The sequence below is a fragment of the Chanos chanos genome, chromosome 16 (genome assembly GCF_902362185.1).
Source record: "Chanos chanos chromosome 16, fChaCha1.1, whole genome shotgun sequence".
Classification (NCBI taxonomy): domain Eukaryota; kingdom Metazoa; phylum Chordata; class Actinopteri; order Gonorynchiformes; family Chanidae; genus Chanos; species Chanos chanos.
Genome location: NC_044510.1, coordinates 671,398 through 685,118, shown reverse-complemented (window position 1 = coordinate 685,118; position 13,721 = coordinate 671,398).

The window sequence follows — 13,721 nt, the reverse complement described above, 5'->3', positions numbered from 1 at the left end:
CACCCGTTTAGCAGTAAGAGTCTGGTTAACAGTAGCTTTGGTCCCTGGGTCACCTCTGTACAGCCTTTGTGCCTCTTTACAGTTTGTGGCCATTGACCTGTTTCCTCTTCTACTGCTTATCTCACTCTAGAGATGTAAGGACATGTAAAACATTGCACAGTATATCTTAATTCAGTTTTGTAAGAACCATGGCTGAACATTGTCAAACCCATATAAAAGTTTAGAGCCATGTATTTTAAGGAAGACCATCTGTGTTGTGTATTATCGAGAAAAAAGAGCTTTTTATTTTTACTCACAGAGATTTCAAGCACCAAATGTTTGATTAGTTCTGGCATCAAAAGTTCAGATTTATAATTTAAAGTTTAATACAGTTGAAACATGAGTGTTATGTTTTGACAGTTTGCATTGTTATTGCATTGAATGTTGGGAGAGGTTGTTAGCTCCAGTTACCCATTTGTTCATTAACACGCCCATTTACTTTCATGTAATTAAGAGTCGAGCCCGATGTGCTGCAGTCTTGTCTGTGTTTAGTGTGTTTAGCTTGTTGCGGTGGGTGGACAGACGTGTTTTTCTTTTATAAACGGAGGGTAACTGTATTGGTTGTGAACACAGATTATTGTAGAGGAGTTTTGAAATCTATTAATACTGTAGGTGAATTAAGTGCCAGACTGTGTTCTCTGGACTATGGGAAGAAATGTGACCTCCCTCAGCATGTTAGACTAAAATGAATGACTTGAATAACATGGTTAATTGGTGAAGGTAGATGAAATATTGAAGAAAAATACTTTTTTTACCTGTTCCCTGTCTCCTTACTTCTTAAAGTTTAAAGTGTTAAGTCCCCTGTCCTGGTAACATATAACAAAATCTACCAATTAAAAGTGATGAAAAAAGACACACAGGCCTGGCAGAGAACTCGTGGCGGTGGCAGTGAAAGGTTGTCATGGTGATCTGTGGCAAATGTCCAGACCGGGTCAGGTCTTTATCACACAAAATAAAATCTCACCTCCACCTGGAACATGCCGATACAACCTGGAGTGAGGTCAAAGTTGTCACCTTCCATATGAGATATCAACTACAGCCATATTTTAGGACATTCACATCTAACCAGTCATGGGTGACATTTTTGTTTATTCAGATGGCTAAAGGAGTATTCAGTTTGATCAGCCAGTCTTTATATACAATCAAATACAAAGCACCAATGCACGAGGTTAATATAATGTGTTACACATAGCCTGAGATGGTGTGAATGGGTTTGTGCTGGTTTCAGACCAGTCAGACCATATGCAGGCCGAGTCAATGGCTCCGTTTCTCTGTCCGAGCGTCCAGTTCAGGTTATGACGTGGTTCACCCCAGTTTACCCCAGTAAGTGAACGTTGTCCTACAGAAGTCTTTAAAGTGGAAATTGTGTTTATGGGTCCTTAAACTTTGGGACAATGTGGAAGTACATATGTAAGTAGGCTTGAAACTTGAAACTTGGAACCAATAACTAAATGAAAATATAAAATCCACTCTTTCCTCACAGAATTCAAACCCGAGCAGACAAACTGCCACATTACCTCAGAGAAAACCCCTCAAACCTGTTCATGACATGTGAAGTTGATATAAAACATTATTTTTGCCATGGGCTGATTAAAACCAACCCTGTGATAGTTACTGGCCCAAACACACACTTTGCAATTGACTGTTGTGTATTTTTAACCAGCCCCTTACAATGACACATGAGATTACCGGTGCCTGTAACACTGGATTCATAATCGTGACTGTAGATGGAGAACAGGACCTGCTGTCTGAGGACAGTGTCAATGTTGGGGTGGCTCTGGAGCAAAGGAGTGCTCTTCTTGACCTGGTGGAAGTTCCTGCTGATTCTGGGCCACTGAGAAGACTCCAGTACACACTGAACATGGACCAGACCAATCAGTGTAGACATGACACGCTGAAAACGACATGGTTACAGAGGCTGATCGTGAGTATCTGAGGGCAGTTTTACTCAGCAGGGCTGAGGACCAGGTCTCTTCAGTGGTGTGTATCTGAGCTTTTTAGCTTTTTAGTTATTTAGCTGCTTACTCCCTCACAGGACCTCACCTGTGAAGTATTAAACCACAGCACATTGTAGTGACGGTCATGAGTAATGCTGGAGCCACACATAACAGTAAGTTTTGTTATACGATATATTTATCCATTATTGTATTTCAGTTCAGATTATTGTTAAATTGTTTGTTTAGTCTGTTTTTTGTGGTATGAGTCTATAGGTTGAGAGGGGAGGAGGGGACAAATGGGGGGGTGGGGGGGTGGTCTGGTGCCAGAGCCTAAAGCCAGTGACCTTACCATGCTGACAAACCATCGAATGAACAACGTGAATATACAACCTGAATGAACAACCTGAATCTACAATGTGAATAAAAGATGTTTATGTTCAACCTGAATATACGTGAATGTACAACCTGAATGTACACTGTGAATGTACAGCATGAATGTACAGCATGAATGTACAATGTGAAAAGTATGTGTGTGTGTGTGTGTGTGTGTGTGTGTGTGTGTGTGTGTGTGAGACCATGAATGCACAACCTGAATGTACACTGTGAATGTACAACATGAATGTACAATGTGAAAAGTATGTGTGTTGTGTGTTGTGTGTGTGTGTGTGTGTGTGTGTGTGTGTGTGTGTGTGTGTGTGAGACCATGAATGCACAACCTGAATGTACAACATGAATGTGCAGTGGCTCCAGAGCTGCACAGAGTGTATGTCATCTATTGTATCAGTGCAAGTGTTAAGTTCTAAAGAAAACAAGGTCATACATACATATTCTGTTCTTGATCCTGGAAGTTCCACGGCCTCTTGAGAACCTTAGGAAGAAACATAATATCACAGGCAGAAACACCAGCCTCCTGTTCTGATCCATGAGTGAAGAGAAGTCTGTGTCCTCTCTCATCAGCAGAGAGCTGGGAGTTTCTGCATTGGATGGAAACAGGTTTATTATACTGCCAGAAGGGAGCGCAGAGAGGAGCACTGTCTGTGGACACAAGCAGCATTCATACAAAGCATGAGGTGTCTAAACAGCCTTACCTGAGCCTGGTTAAGATCCCAATTATCAAAGCCATGGAATGGAATGCTGCTGTGCTGAAGCCATTCCTGTTTTTCTGGGTTTGCTTTGTTTGTGTAAAACACATATATTTTTGCACATGTCGGAGAACTAGCGCTGGTTACTCCTGCTGTGGTTAAAATCAAGGAAATAGATGAACGCTCCACAGAAAATGTTTTCCCTTGTTTCTGCCACAACTGAGAAATGAGGACTTCTATAGAGGAGGACTATAAATGAAAGTGTAGGCACACAGCTTGTTATCACAATTATAACGGTATGTGTATACATAAGCAGGCAGTGACTGGACATGTGCAATAAAACACAGCATGTGTGCACTAGGTAAAGTCCTCTCTAGCATGCTAAATTATATGAAGCTTATGAAGATGCAGGCAAAGTGGCAAAGTACACCCCCCTTCTCTCCCCCCCGCCCCAGCCCCCCCCCCTGGACTCTTTCACTCCAGGTTTCCAGGGCAAAGGGCCAACAGCCACAGCACAATGGCAGCAACTGCCAGGGAGAGCATTCTTGACATATTCCTAAATGTCTGAGAATTGTCTTAAAAGACCACAGAAAAGTCCTCCCAAGTCCATGACCACAAACACCACTTAATAAACTAAATAAAAGTCTTGTTGAGATTTTAAAACATGGGCTGACTGATCATTCTTGAGTTGTGGGTTTTATTGATCTCACTGCACAGACCACAGCTGAGGCCTGAATACAGACTGCACACAACTGTTCCCAACGCTGCAGGGATCTGTTGTCTTTCTGTTAAGAGATATTGTCACTGCAGTCTGCTCTCTCTGTGTGCAGTGAGGTGGTGGGAATTATCAGAATGTGAATCACTGTCTGTTTAATGCCGTCTGTTTACCATGTCATTGAACTGCAGTCTCCTGTTGCTGAGCAACGTGTCATGCCTGTTATCACAGTTTGCCAATCATCCAGTCATACAAATGATCATCCAGAAGACGCTGACCAGTTGACGCTGACCAGTTGATGCTGACGTTGACCAGTTGACGCTGACGCTGACCAGTTGACGCTGACGTTGACCAGTTGACGCTGACGCTGACCAGTTGTCATTAAGCTGACTCCCTACTTTACGTTTACTCCTCCGCACATATAAAGGCACTCACCTCCACTGTGTGCTGGGTTTTCACCTCCCACTGTGTGCTGGGTTTTCACCTCCACTGTGTGCTGGGTTTAGGCATTCGCCTCCACTGTGTGCTGGGTTTAGGCGTTTAGGCATTCACCTCCACTGTGTGCTGGGTTTTCACCTCCACTGTGTGCTGGGTTTAGGCATTCTCCTCCACTGTGTGCTGGGTTTAGGCGTTTAGGCATTCACCTCCACTGTGTGCTGGGTTTTCACCTCCACTGTGTGCTGGGTTTAGGCATTCTCCTCCACTGTGTGCTGGGTTTAGGCGTTTAGGCATTCACCTCCACTGTGTGCTGGGTTTTCACCTCCACTGTGTGCTGGGTTTAGGCATTCTCCTCCACTTTGTGCTGGGTTTAGGCATTCTCCTCCACTGTGTGCTGGGTTTTCACCTCCACTGTGTGCTGGGTTTAGGCATTCTCCTCCACTGTGTGCTGGGTTTAGGCGTTTAGGCATTCACCTCCACTGTGTGCTGGGTTTTCACCTCCACTGTGTGCTGGGTTTAGGCATTCTCCTCCACTGTGTGCTGGGTTTAGGCATTCTCCTCCACTGTGTGCTGGGTTTAGGCATTCTCCTCCACTTTGTGCTGGGTTTAGGCATTCTCCTCCACTGTGTGCTGGGTTTTCACCTCCACTGTGTGCTGGGTTTAGGCATTCTCCTCCACTGTGTGCTGGGTTTAGGCGTTTAGGCATTCACCTCCACTGTGTGCTGGGTTTTCACCTCCACTGTGTGCTGGGTTTAGGCATTCTCCTCCACTTTGTGCTGGGTTTAGGCGTTTAGGCATTCACCTCCACTGTGTGCTGGGTTTTCACCTCCACTGTGTGCTGGGTTTAGGCATTCTCCTCCACTGTGTGCTTGGTTTAGGCATTCTCCTCTACTGTGTGCTGGGTTCTGTGCACCTATGGAGTCTGACTGGAGTTCCCTCTCTTCTCCTGTCCACTATCCAGCTTCCATGAGACGTCTAGGAGATGTCAGCTGTCCACCTAATTCTAGCGTCTGCGATGCTAAAAAGTAGCGGCTAAGTCAGAGTTTCTCCTGAGTCGTCCAAAGCTACACATGTTTTACGGCCTTTCTCTGCTTTCAGGCTTCAGATTCAGCCAATCAGGGGCTTGATAATTAGCTGATACAGTGAATCTGGCCTGTTAGAGCAGAGATCTGTGCAGAACTGTGCAGGTAAACTGAGTCGTGTGTGTGTGAGTGTGTGTGTGTGTGTGTGTGTGTGTGTGTGTGTCTGTGTGTGTGTGTGTGTGTGTGTGTGTGTGTCTGTATCTGTATCTTTATCTGTGTGCGTGTGTGTGTGTGTGTGTGTGTCCAGGAGCAGGTAAATTGAGTCATGTGTGTCTGCGTGTGTGTGTGTGTGTGTCTGTGTGTGTGTGTGTGTGTGTGTGTGTGTGTGTCCAGGGGCAGGTAAACTGAGTCATGTGTGTCTGTGTGTGTCTGTGTGTGTGTGTGTGTGTGTGTGTGTGTGTGTGTGTGCGCGTGTGTTGACCTGAGTAGCCATGAAAGGGAGGTTCTTAAGGCCTGTGTTTTGTTTTGGTTTTTCCATCACAGGGATGCATCAGCCAGGGAAACAAAAGGGTTTTTTGCAGCATGACAGAGCAGGAACGGAAAACACCATCACAAACATAATGGAGTGAGAATATTTTAGCGTTAGTGTTTAGTTTTAATTTAGCTTTGTGGGCCATGCTATGCTGGCCTCTTACTTGTTCCAGAGAATAACAGTCAAACACTGAAAACCCTCAGCGACGCAGCCATACCTCCACGCTGCAGCTGCTATGTCTTAACCTGAGTCAGGTGACTGTCTAAACTGAGATACCATGTCACGTTACCAGCCAGGATCTGTAAACAGAGATGACATTTACTGCCAGTCTAATTCAATGGTAAAGGTGAAACTTTTTCACTTATTTCAAATCTAAAGCAGAAGATGAATGTTGTAAAGAGAATGTACTGTTTAATTGTTCTTTTCTATGAGGTGGTGCAAGTAAATTAACGCAGAAAATCAGCGTTCAGAGTTTTGTTGCTCTTTTTCATCAAGATGAAAATAAATCTATACACCATATAAAATCTATGACCTGTCTAAAATAGTTCAGTATGGTAAAAGGTAAGACTGTTCACTACTGACTGTTCACTACTGACTTTTCACTACTGACTTTTCACAACTGACTGTTCATAGCTGACCATAAGCTCAGTTCACTGACAGAATGATGTTGGGGCCATATGATGTTCCTCAGCTAACCTCTGATGCAGCTTGAATAGAACGACCTTCCTTTAACTTACACTACTATTGGTCTTTTCATTTCATTGCAAACTACTGGTCGTTTTGAGAACCTCTTTAAAATTGCTTTTAAATAATGTAATTACTAAAATAATTCATTTTACATGGTTCTTGCTGTGAAAGGACTTAAAAACAAAGAGTGAATGTAGGTTATGAGGTGTTTGATTGTGACAGTCGAGTGACTGCTCTGTGACTTAACTCTCACACTTGCGTTAGATCAGTCTATGCAGATATATTTATAGTTATATTTATATTTACAGTGCACTTGTGTTTGATGGGTATCCAAGAAGGGTTAAGTCGAGGGGAACTGGACTTGGTTGTAGATACTTGAAGATGTTTCACCTCTGATTATTAGCCTCACCTGATTCTCATTGTTCACCTACACCGTAGCTTCTATGTATACAACTCTTTATCAGTTGTTTGCTTTCATGTGTGTACAGTACTCTTCATCAGTTGCTTGTTTTCAAGTATGTCCAAAATTCCGTATCAGTTGACTCTCTGTGTTGTATTGAGTGTTCTGTTATGCATACCCAGCCTTGGAATCTTGTTACCTAGTGTATGAATCTTCTGTGTGTAGCTTTAATCAGTGAACAGCTTAATCCACCCCCTTTTGGAGTGTGGTTTGGATTTTTTTGATTACTTCTTAATAAATCCTGTTAGTCTGTCAGTGAATCCAAAACCACCCTCACTACATTAATTCATTTAAAAGGACCTGATTAATTAACTTATTGCACAAATAGGCCAGCTCTAGTTCCCCAGTACACGTTCACTCAGATAAATCTCCACAGACAACGCTGAACAATCACTGAACCAGGCAGAACAGTAGCCTCTGCAATGATGGTTTTACTGTCTTTGTTCAAACTGAAAATGTAATCATAATAATAGCTGTGGTCTAGAGGTTAGAGAACCGGGCACTTAACCCCAATGCTCCCCGGGCGCAAGGAATGCTGCCCACTGCTCCTGCATCTGGTGTGTGTGTGTTCACTACTGGTGTGTTGGATGGGTTAAATGCAGAGACAAATTCACTGCTCACTGTTCACAGTGTGTTTGTGCAATCACGGAAACTTAACTTAACTTAATAAAACAGAATGAGCACTGATGATACTGATGTTGAGAATTAAAACCATTAAAAAGAGCAGGTTCTGTGAATATTTTAATTATAGAGCTCTGTGATCCTGTGAATATTTTAATTATAGAGTTCTGTGATTCTGTGAATATTTTGATTATAGAGTTCTGTGATTCGGTGAATATTTTGATTATGGAGTTCTGTGATTCTGTGAATATTTTGATTATAGAGTTCTGTGATTCGGTGAATATTTAGATTATAGACTTCTGTGATTTGGTGGATATTTTGATTATAGATTTCTGTGATGCTATGAATATTTTGATTATAGAGTTCTGTGATTCTGTGAATATTTTGATAATAGTGTTCTGTGATTCTGTGAATATTTTGATTATAGAGTTCTGTGATTTGGTGGATATTTTGATTATAGATTTCTGTGATGCTATGAATATTTTGATTATAGAGTTCTGTTAGCTGTGAATATTTTAATGATAGAGTTCTGTTACCTGTGAATATTTGTTTGCATTTATTCTTATTGTCCATTGTCATTTAGAGCTGTTGACTTATTTCTGTGAGTAATTATAGTGTAGTCCATTAGCTCTGAGTGGAGCTCTTCCTCCCCCCCCAGGTGCTTACGGCTCATTTCCTTAACTCTATAAATTCTCTGTCTTATGGCCAAAACACCCCCTCATCCGTTTCCCTGTAGCCTGCAGCCAGAGCCTGGGCTCTGTGCTTTCTTTTGTTTGGTGTGAGTCTTCCACCACTGTGCTTCAGCATGTCCTTAATTCCATCTGTGTAAGAGTACAAGGCATTGATATCATAGGCCTGTATGTGTGCATGCTATGACATCCCATGAAGTAAAACTACTCCGACTCCTAATTCTCTCCACTCCTAACTCTAAGATAAAATGCCATCAAAGCCTGAAAGCTTTTCCACTATGATGTTGTCTTTTTGACAGCTAATTGTAGATATTTGGTTTTAGAGCAAACGATGTCAGATCACTGGAGAACACAGAGATCACAGTCTTACATACGCCAAGAGGGAAGTGGGTCTTAGCAAAATTTTCCCACCAAAAAAAAAAGTATCCATAGGGGGAGAAAAATGAGCTGACAAAATTAGATAAAAAAAAAAAGTAAAAGCAAAGACCCCAGCAACGGATGTGACATTGGCACCAGGGTAAAGAGGCAGAGAGAGAGAGACAGTGGGAGAGAGCTTTTTGGCTCCAGACTTCGGTGCTGAGGGAGATTAGCAAGGATTGAATCAGCCTTGGAGAGTCATAAGGCTGCCTTCATCCTCAGAGAGAAAAGAGGACCAGTTAAAACATTAGCACAGGGGCTGGAGGAGTGTCCTTAAAACAGGGGGAGGGAGGAAAATCAGACAGATTCCGACACGCACAAGCACTTAAAAAAGGCAAACATAATCTGACTCTTTGATAGCGCCAGCAGAACATAGTTTAAGTTAAACGAGAGAAAGAAGGAGAGAGAGAGAGAGAGAGAGAGAGAGAGAGAGAGAGAGAGAGTGAGGAATGGAGAGAGAGAGAGAGAGAGAGAGAGAGAGGAATGGGGAGAGAAGGGGAGGAGAGGAGAGACACTTCACTGATGGATGATTAAAGCAATCAGAGGAGAAGTCAGTGAGATAGAACGTTTTTTCACTCAGGCACATGATGGAGAAAGTGTCATGATGGAGAAAGTGTCATGATGGAGAAAGTGTCTTGATGGAGAAAGTGTCATTTGTGGAGGAGGCGTGACAGCTGATGTCAAACAGGTTAGAATGATGCAAGATTTAGTCATTCTGCTAAAGACGGCAAAACCCATCAACCATTTTTCAGCTAGAAATCAGAGATTCTCTCTCCTCTAAAGAAAAGGCCCTGCAACACTTTGGCAACAATTACAGACACTTCACTCGTGGTGTAAGAATGATTGTGTAAGGTCGTATTCGCACCTCAGACCGGTCAGCCCACTGTCTTAAAGATAAACATCCATCTAGACCAGTCAAAGCACTGTCTTAAAGATAAACATCCATCTAGATCAGTGAAACCACTGTCTTAAAGATAAACATCCATCTAGACCAGTGAAACCACTGTCTTAAAGATAAACATCCATCTAGACCAGTGAAACCACTGTCTTAAAGATAAACATCTTTAGGAAGAGACACCTTTCCACACAAAGCAACCTGTGCTCAGTATCATTCAGTGGTGGCACATCTAGGAATGCTGATAAAAGACCACACGACTATCAACCTGTAAAAAAGAAAGCATAAATTAAATGTCTAATGTTTTGTGTTGTGAACTTTACAAGGAAACGGGTTGCTTCACTCTGTCATAAATTCATCCGTGTGAAAGCCAGAACCTATTCTGTGACCTTTCGAAACACTGCCTAATGCTTCCACAGTATCACACATTCACACATCGCTGGGCTCTGTGACCGCCCACACCAACTCACTGTCAGAACTGCCTTATAGTACAAACCAACCTCACAGGAAACTCTCATATCAGCTCACTCAGGTAAAAATTATACTGATGGAACTGAAAAATATAAACCAAACCTCAAAGAAAAATATATATAAGCTTCAAATCTATCCTCTTACTAAATATTTAACTGTCCCTCTTAAAGTGTGTGCTTGAGCTGGAGTTCAGCGCGGATCTGTCGTTCTTCTTTAAGTAGAATTATACTTTTAAAGTCAACATAGAGTAGAGTAGCTGCATCAGTTTGTTTTTGAACACTGAATTCTACTATGTACGCTTAAATGGGATATTCACTTCAAGTGTAAAAGGGAGATTTTACAGTCATATGCTGAAACTGAGGTCTTGACCAGAATAATTAGCCACTAGGCTACCGCTAACATTCCATCAACCCAGTGTCTGTTAGGCTCTGTGCTCCCTTAGACGTAATGGGAAAGTATGTGTGTAAAGACTGCAAAGACAAGTTTCTCAGTACTCCTACTTAATAGGTTACGTGAAATGCTTCAAATTTCCGCTAATACAACTCAGAATTTTTCCTGTGCATTAAAAGGAAGTGGTAGTAGTAATATGACTAATTTTTACAAAAATTATAAGTCATCTGAGAGTGGATGGGTGTGCTAGTTACATGTGAGTGGTCTAACTGGTATATGGGAGTTATCTGACTAGTGCATGTGAAAGGTCTGACTGGTACGTGACTGGTCTGACTGGGGCCAGCTCCTTGGCATACTCCGTTACCTGCATGCCGGACAGAGTGAGGGAAGCTAAAGTGAGAGAGAGTGGCAAGCGCTCTCTCTCACCGTCACACCACAGTGTGAAACTGCCATGTCCTCACACGACTGATAACACAGGACGACACAACACACCTGCACGTCCCAGCGGCTGCCAGCTGCCGTCCATCTCTCTAAGGAGAAAGTGTGTGTTGAGTCTCCCGCTCCTTTCCTCCAATGGCTGTCAGACAAAACCTGCCTGTGGTCTGGATCATTATTTAACTCATCCGCATTAACAGTCAGAGAGAGAGAGACAGGGTCACACACACAGACCCCCAACACCACAACACACACACAGATCCCCAACACCACAACACACACACACATCTAACTTATCTACCCTCCAGAGACAGGGACACACACACAGACCCCCAACACCACAACACACACACACAGACCCCCAACACCACAACACACACACAGATCTAACTTATCTACCCTCCAGAGACAGGGACACACACACAAACCCCCAACACCACAACACACACACAGATCTAAACTTATCTACCCTCCAGAGTGCACCACAATCTGTGTCAATTCATCATATATCTGTGACGGCCAGCCCTGACTGCCTGAAATGACTACATGTTCTAATAGTTGGTTTCCATATTCTGTCATTGTGCACTCACTGCACAGGAGTTGAGTCTCTATAATCTGTGTAAGTGTTCGGTTTTGGTCATAGACCCAGCTGGTCTAACAGCGTTAGTCAGGTCTGCTTTTCCCGTCTCTCAGTGTTTGGCTATAAAGAGCTGAGATTACCCCTGCAAAGCACAGTGAGAGAGAAGAGTAGCATTTCTACAGGACATCTTTGTCCTCCCTGGTCTCTCTCTCTCTGAGATCACACATACAGTTCAGTATAAAAGAGAGGAACAGGGATGGTATGCCTCAGAGTGTTTTACCAGCCACAAAAAAAAAAAAAAAAAAAAAATCAGTTAATTTGAAAGAAACATCCTTTTTGCCCTTACTAACTACTGGACCAATCAGAGGTGGGCTGAGCGAGGACGTCCCAAATCAGTACAACACCCAATAAGTGATTTGTGTGGCAGTGGAGGGAGTAGAAACTTCTAGTCTGGTTCACTCTAAAGAGGACCCTGGAATTGTTGATGTGAAAATCATAGTCTGTATCATAGTCTCATAATCAGTATGCCGGGACTGTATTAGACACAGCGGGAACTCCTGCACAGCATTCATTTACTGAGAGCCTCACAAAACCAAACAGGTCACTGTCATTTCAGAAATCTACACAGCAGTGACCTGGGGCTGGACCAGATGACAAATGTTCGCCCTGACTATTGGATTATACTATTTAAGACACTGTTTAGGTGGTGTGTTTTTGTTAGCATGTGTTAGCGTTAGCTGGCTGGGCAGCTCACTTTGGTTTTCCAATTATTACTACGTGCCTGCTACTCCTCAAATACACCAGCAGGAATAATGTCGTATCTGTTTTACAGTACAGTGAGAATCCAGTCAGGAATCATGCTAAGTGCCACATACACTGTGGATCGGCACCCGACCTTCACGGCGGCACCCTTACTCTTTCTCCACTGCCGACTGGTCCCCTGACAGTGCCTGACTGTTGGTCTACCGGAGTTGGCCACTCCGTGAGATATCTAACGAAAACATTAAACGAATATAAACACACAGCCGCAAACAACGCAGCCAAAGAGTCACGTTACAAATCTGATAAGAGCTGTAAAATGTTTTGTTTTAGGAGAGCTAGAGTAGTGAACTTTCAAGGTTCATTAAAGGACAAGGAGATCAAAGGCAGTCAAAGCCGTCAGACTGAGTACAACATTAATACTCTATGATGCATACACATTGCTCAGTCATAAACCTGCCATACAAACTCGAATATGGAGCTTTGCCCAGGTCACTAACGTGTATCCCTTAGGTCACACCACATATATATATATATTTTGTGTGTGTTGAAAAGTTACAGAATTTCTTCATTCTTGCTATTCTGGTGTGCTTTTACTTCCATCTAGTGGCCTAGTGGTTCCACATCACCTTAAAATCTATGAGCGCTTTTTGGCGCTTTACAATCGTATTTACTGTATAAATATTCACTGATTCATTGCGGTTACATGTGCAGAACAATCTGAGTAAAGCACCTGTCGGATTATAATCCGAGGGAGGGATAGGTATCGGTTGCCTAATTAGCCTGCAGGTATACTGTGAAAAACTCGCAGGTCACATTTCTGTGCCATATTTTGTGTCACCCCTGCCATATTATGCTTGCCCGTTCTGCGAGGTCTGTAATACTAAAGACTAAGCAATGCTAAAGACTAAGACGACATTTAAGTGAAGATGTTTACTTAAATGTCGCATTTTAATTTATCTTAAATGGTATGGAACTTCATATGGTTCAATGTGTTTACTTAATGTAAAAAAATAAAAGATTGTTACGCATCAAAATGAGACTTTTCTTTAATCCCGCAAGAGGACTGTGACGGGTTTTCATTTTTTTTTCTATAGTATGCTAATTCTGTCTCTGTCTTGCTCCTTGTCGTTTTCACCCACAAACATTTTTTTCTGTCTCTCCCTCGTCTCACGTACCCGTGGTTTTCCAGTCGTCCTAATCAAGGTTCGGTGAGAACAGGTCAGTCTGTGGTCTGTGGGCGGTGACTCCACGGTAACGTTGGACACTGAAATACGCGTGTACGAAGTGTGCCGGTCTCTCAAGTGGTATTTATAAATATGTGCTGACCGTCTAGATACCTACTGTCTCTAGAGTTTGACAGAGCCTTTGACGGACGCTCTTTTGATCTCATGTACATGTGTAAACATAATTAAAGCGCGTGTGTAAGCAGGCGCTTTGAGAAACGCCGTAGCGCAGTCTGCAGGGGAGACGTATTAGCGTATCTCTAGTCTCGTCTGATGTGCATGCAGTGAATATTTCACCTGTTTTAACAGTTGTAAAATACGTATTG